General features: G+C 36.6%; 1 pseudogene; it reads right to left on the reverse strand.

Moving 5' to 3' along the window:
- Positions 1–367: 367 nt before the first annotated feature.
- On the reverse strand, positions 368–488 carry LOC120102728 (small nucleolar RNA SNORA17; annotated as a pseudogene).
- Positions 489–6,888: the final 6,400 nt, after the last annotated feature.

Below are 6,888 nucleotides of genomic sequence, written 5' to 3' on the forward strand. Positions count from 1 at the left end.
CCCCATCTGCTTCTCCTCATGAATCACCCAGTCTAAGTATTTCTCAGATGTCTCAGGTCTCTCTGAGATTCTGGAGTCATGTCAGATGTAGTCTTTCATGTGCTATGCCCTGCTCATGCCTTATGGTCTCAGACTGGTGGTTTTAACAGGTTAGCTACCTGCTGGCCCTTATGGTAGTTGTCTGGTGACTCGTTACCCATGTTGTCCACCTGAGTGGCCTCTTGAATGCATTGTCTGTCTCAGGCTCACTCATGGCCATGGCCCTGGTCATAGGCCAGGTTGTTTTAGTCTCTAGCTCCCCATCCTGGAAGACTTTCTGTTCTTGCATCGTGACATTTAGTCTGTTTTAGGCTTAGTTCTTTAAGGGAATGTTAGGCTACTAAGAATTCAGATGTTCTTAGGTCAGGACATCAGTGAGCTGAGCATCTGCATAGCTTTTCTTTTCTCTACCTCCTACTGACATACCTGTAATGCCTTTGGGAGGCGGGAGTACACCACAGTCTTGATCACTCTGATTTTATACAACAAAGAGGAATAAAGTCAGAAGATATACTGCCACATTTCTATCATTCCAATTTTCCTAGTTATGCTGTCTTTTGACTGTCTACATAAATTCTAGACTGAATTTACCAACTTTTGAAATTCTTTGAGATATAGTATTTGCATTATATTGATTTTATTAGCAAACTCCAGATGATATCCATTTAATTCTCATTCATGGGACTTGAAAGCCCAGTGGTTAAGAGCATCTGTTTATCCTGAAAGTTACCTGGGTTTGATCCTCATCCCTGATAAGGTGATCAACAGTTATGTTTTTTTTATTATTTAATTTATTAGCTAATTAATTATACTTGAGTCCTCTGTGTTCACACACACACACATACACACACACACACACACACACACACACACACACACACACACACACACACACACACAAATACACCCATAGAGGGAATCTGATATCATTACAGATGTTTGTGAGTCATCATATGGGTGCTGTGAGTGGAATTCAGGACCTCTGGACAAGCAGTCAGTGCACTTAACCATCGCCCAGCTGTCTTAATTTCAGTTTCCCATACCATCTTCTGTCCTTTGATGGTACTAGATATGCATATAATGTCTGTGAGACCTGCAAACAATGTATACACTCTTTTTTTATTTCCAAAAAGCAGATATATTCATTATTCACTTGTATCCTTTTTTTTTTTAAACGCAGATATATTCTCTAGTTACTTGTACGTCTTTCAATGTAAGGAACTGTTTTTCTATCCTCAGTGTATGTAGAGATTTTATTGTAATTATTTTCAAATATCTATGTTGTTTCCTTGATTTATGAATTTGTATAATAATATTTTTAACAACCATTTTATTTTATTCATTTCATTGCTGACTTCTTAGTCCCTTTCTTTTATCTCTGCTATTGTTTTAGATACAAATGTCAACAGTGGACATTTTGGTCTTTTGTATAATCTGAGGCATAAATGCCCAATATTTGTCTACTGATTATTATATCTGCCTGAGCTTTATAGATAGTAAAATATTTTTGTGACTATGCTTTCTTTTTTAAACATTACGATATAGACTTAATGATTCCCATAGAAGTGATTTTAAGATACTATAGAAATATTTGTACTTTTTTCTTTACCTGTCAAAAGGATGACCTATATGGATAGAGTGTATAATATTAAATTTGTTGTTTTTTTGGAAAATACATTCACTTTGACCATAGTGCCTTCCAAAGGGAAACAAAATTGGAGGGGGAAGAATTAGACGAGGAGCATGAGGAAGAGATACTAAATAAAATTTACTTTATTCCTTTCCTCTATATCCCTGTCTCAACTTACAACCCAATCAAACATCTTTATTAGAAATTTTTAAATAAAATAACAAAATTTCTCTATTATGTCTGAAGTTTCGGTATTTATACCTGCTCATCTGTAAGGGGCAATGTTTTTGTCTGTACTTACTGTATGCAATCATTGTCATCGTTAACCATAACCGCAAGAAGATCAAAGCACAAACCTGTTTTCCTTCTAATGTTTCATCGCAGTGGATATTTGATGTCTTCATCCCTCAGAACACATTTACTTTTAAAGACGTGTGATGTAGCCATCATGATAGCCATGATGTATAAATTGAAAAATGTAGATAAGCCTGGAGAAGACACAACTATTTATAAAGCTAGCCACCTTCAGATTTATGATTTTCAGTGCACATATGGTGAATGGATAGACAGTCATACAGACAGACAGGTAGATGATATGTAGATAATCTCTATGTGACCCTATAGCTATCCATCCCTAAAGCAAACAGACCATTAGTACTTCGAAAGCAGCCCAAAATTTTCTGTTATTTTTTGCTCATGATGCTATCTTATTCAGTTTTATGCCCATTAAGTACAGAATTATGACTTAAATTCCTTAGGGAGATTAATGTGAATTCTGAGGGGGGAGAAGTCGTTTAGAAATTTCTGACATGTGACACAATGAAAAACCAAGATCACTTAAATTGATCAGATCTGTGATTCATATGCATACTTATTTTATAACACATTGTACTATAGAATTGCCATTAACTGTGATATATGACAAAAATCTAAGGTAATTGTTTGACAAAATAATTCTCTGTATAATTTGAATGCCAGTAGTCAGTTTTCAGGAATACAAACCATTGGGTAAACATTAATGAAATGGTTAAAATAAAAAACATGAGTGAAGAGTGTGTAAGACAGGAGAATAATGTCCCACCCTTTCTTAAGGCAAGGTTTGACAGTACATAAGAAGGAAATACTTGAGAAAGTCCATTACTGAAAGCCTGGAGGATTTGCTAATTAAAGCAAAATCATTAGAATGATGAGAACTCTGAACTTTACCACAGCCAGGGATCAAAGATACTTGAAAACTACAGAAGAATACCCCAAAATGATTTCTTTCAGATTTATAGAAGCAAAATTTGAAGCAAAAAGAGATTAAGAGGACTTCTGGGGAAAGGTGGATGTTTAGAGTTTTCTGAGTTGTGACTCCATGGATGACCCAGAACAGTTAAATTCAAAAGAAGACTGGAGAAAGAATATTGCAAATCTTGGAAGAGGTGGTTAAAAAGGCCTAGAGAGATGAATATAGTTAGGAGCACTGGCTGTTACTGCAGAGGACCTGGGTTCAGTGCTTAGCATGCACCTGGTGGTTCAAACCATTTATAACTCCAATTTTATGGAATATACTATTTCTGACTTTCCTGTGCACAGGCATGCACATTGTCATGCATAAATGCAAGTAAAACCACTCTTATCCATAAAATTAAAGAACTTGTTAAAACTGTGAAAGCAGATTAGCAAGAGGAAACTGAAAACAGCTTCTGGATCCCATGTGTGCCTGGCAGAGCCCACACCCCAGTTGCAGCTCCACTCCCCAGGTATTCTGACACACCCAGATTTACAGATAAGACCCTAAACCTCATGACTCCAAAAGCAGCATATCTGGACCTCTGCCATTCATGGAAGCAGATTCCCCATCCAGGAGAAACCCTCATGCCTTCAGGTTTGCAAATCTGCCAGCGACCAGACACCCTGCCCTGAACCTAATCCTATGCAGTCCACACCCCAGTTGCTGCTCAACTCCCCAGGTATTCTGACACACCTAGTTTCACAGGCTCACAGGCTCACAGGAAGGACAGACTACAGTCAAAGAAAGGGAGACCAGATAATGACCAGGGATAACCAGATGGCAAGAGGCAAGCACAAGAACATAAGCAACAGAAACCAGTTTGATTTGGCAACATCAGAACCCAGTTCTCCCACCACAGAAATTTCTGGATACCCTAACACACCTCTGATGCAAGATTCAGATCTAAACTCTCATTTGTGTCTCATAAAGGACACAGATAACTCCCTTAAAGAAATACAGGAGAACAAAATCAAACAGGTAAAGGAATTGAAGAAAACTGTTCAGGATCTAAAATGGAAATAGAATCATTGAAGAAAATTCAAAGCCATGAAGATGGAAAACCTACAAAAGAGAGCAGGAGTCAGATACAACAGAATACCAATGGAATATAAGAGATAGAAGAGAGAACCCCAGTGGCAGAGATACAATAGAGGACATTGGCACGACAGTCAAGAAAAAATATAAAAGCAAAAAGATCCTATCTCAAAACATTCAAGAAATCCAAGACAAAATGAAAGGACTGAACTGAGAATAATAGATATAGCAGAGAGTGAAGATTCCCAATTCAAAGGGTCCGTAAAAATCTTTGACAGAATTATAGAAGAAATCTTTTCCTAACCTAAAGAAAGCCAGAAACATACAAGAAGCCTACAGAACACCAAATAGATGGGACCAGAAAAGAAATTCCTCTTGTCACATAGTAATTGAAAGAACACATGCATAGAACAAAGAACGAGTATTAAAAGCAGTACAGGGAAAAAGACTAAGTACCATATAAAGACAGACCTATCAGAATTAAACTGGACTTCTCATCAGAGAGTATAAAAGCCAGAAGATCCTTCTTAGATGTCATAGAGACCCAAAGAGAAAAAAAAATGCCAGCCCAGGCTACTATTCCCAGCAAAACTCGCAATTACTGTAGATGGAGTATCCAAGATATTCTAAGACAAAACCAAATTTAAACATTATCTTTCCCCATCCCAGTCCTACGGAGAGGATAATAGAAGAAAAAACTCCAACACAGTAAGGGAAACTATGCCCAAGAAAAAGCAAGAAATTAATCTTTTCATAATGAATCCAAAAGAAGAGAAATACACAATTCTAGTTCTAACAACAAAAATACCAGGAAGCAACAATCATTGGTTCCTAATATCTCTCAACTTCAATAGACTCAATTCCCCAATAAAAAGATTAGATACATAAACAGGTTCCAGCATTTTGCAGTGTACAGAAAACACATCTCAAGACACAAAGACAGACATTAACTCAAAGTTAAATGATGGGAAATAAATTTCCATGCCTATGGTCCCAAGAAACAAGGTGGAGTATCATTCTAATATCCAACAAAAAGACTATCAACAAAAAGTTATCAAAAAAAAAGATGGGGAAGGATACTATATACTCATCAAAGGAAAAATCCACCAAGATGAGCTCTCAACTCTGAACATTCTGCCCCAAATGCAATGACAACCACTTTTGTAAAAGAAACATTATAGAAGATCAAAGCACACATTGAACCCCAACCCAATAATAATAGGAGATTTGAACACCCCATTCTCACCAATTGACAAATCATGGAAATAGAAACCAAGCAGAGACACAGTATATGAAGTTATGATCCAAAATGCCTTTAAAGCTATCCACAGAACATTTCACCTTAACACAAAATAATATACCTTCTTCTCATCACTTCATGGTACTTTCTCAAAAATTGACCATATTCATTCACATAAAACAAATGTCAAAATATACAAGAATATGAATTAATCCCATGTATTCTATAAGACCTCCACAGTCTAAGGCTGGTCTTCAATAGCAACAAAAACAACATACAATAAAGCCCACACACACATGGAAGCTGAACAACTATCTACTCAATGATAACTAGGTCAGGGAAGAAATAAAGAAATTAAAGACTTCATGGAATTTAATGAAAATGAAGGTGCAACATACCCAAACTTATGGGACACAATGAAAGCAGTGCTAAGAGGAAAACTCATAGCTCCGAGTGCCTCCAAAAAGAAACTGGAGAGAACATACATTAGCAGCTTGACAGCACACCTAAAAGTTCTAGACCAAAAAGAAGGAAATACACTTAAAAGGAGTAGAAGGCAGGAAGTAATCAAACCTAGGGCTGAAATCAACCAAGTAGAAACAAAGAGATCTATATAAAGAATCAAGAAAACCAGGAGCTGGTTCTTTGAGAAAATCAACAAGATAAATAAACCCTTAGCCAGGCTAACCAGGGGGCACAGAAAGCATATCCAAATTAAAATCAGAAATGAAAAGGGAGACATAACAGAAGAATCTGAGTAAATTAAAAAAAAAACATCAGATCCTACTTCAAAAGCCTACACTCAGCAAAACTGGAAAATCTGGAGGAAATGGGCAGTTATTTACACAGATTCTAGGTACCAAAGTTAAATCAGATCAGATAAACCATCTAAACTGTCCTACAACCCCTAAAAGCATAGAAGCATTCATTAAAAGCCTCTCAAACAAACAAACAAACAAACAAACAAACAGACAGACAAACAAGCAAGCAAACCAACATCACAGGACCAGATGGGTTCAATGCAGAATTCTATCACACTTTCATCGATGACCTAATTCCAATACTCTCCAAACTATTCCACAAAATAAAAACAGGAAGGAACACTACCCAATTGTTTCTATGAAACCACAGTTACACTTACACCTAAACCACACAAAGATTGATCAAAGTAAGATAACTACAGATCAATTTCCCTTATGAATGTTGATGCAAATGTACTCAAGAAAATTCTCAAAAATGGAATCCAAGAGCACATCAACACGATCATCCATCATGACCTTGTAGGCTTCATTCCAGGAATTCACGGATGGTTTTATATAGAGAGGTCCATCAACATAATCCACAATATAAACAAAGTAAAATATAGCCCCACATGATCATCTCATTAGATACTGAAAATGCCTTTTACAAAAATACAACACCCATTCATGCTAAAAGTATTGGAGAGACCAGGAACTCAAGGTGCATTCTTAAATATAATAAAAGCAATATACAGCAAACCAATAGCAACATCAAACTAAATGGAGAGAAACTTAAAGCAATCCTATCAAAATCGGGAATAAGACAAAGCTGCCCACTCTTTCCCTACCTATTCAATATAGTACTCTGAGTTCTAGTCGGAGCAGATAGACAACAGAAAGAGATCAAAGGCATACATATTGAGAGGGA

This window comes from Rattus norvegicus, chromosome 4 (assembly GCF_021556685.1).
Source record: "Rattus norvegicus strain SHRSP/BbbUtx chromosome 4, alternate assembly SHRSP_T2T, whole genome shotgun sequence".
Taxonomy (NCBI): domain Eukaryota; kingdom Metazoa; phylum Chordata; class Mammalia; order Rodentia; family Muridae; genus Rattus; species Rattus norvegicus.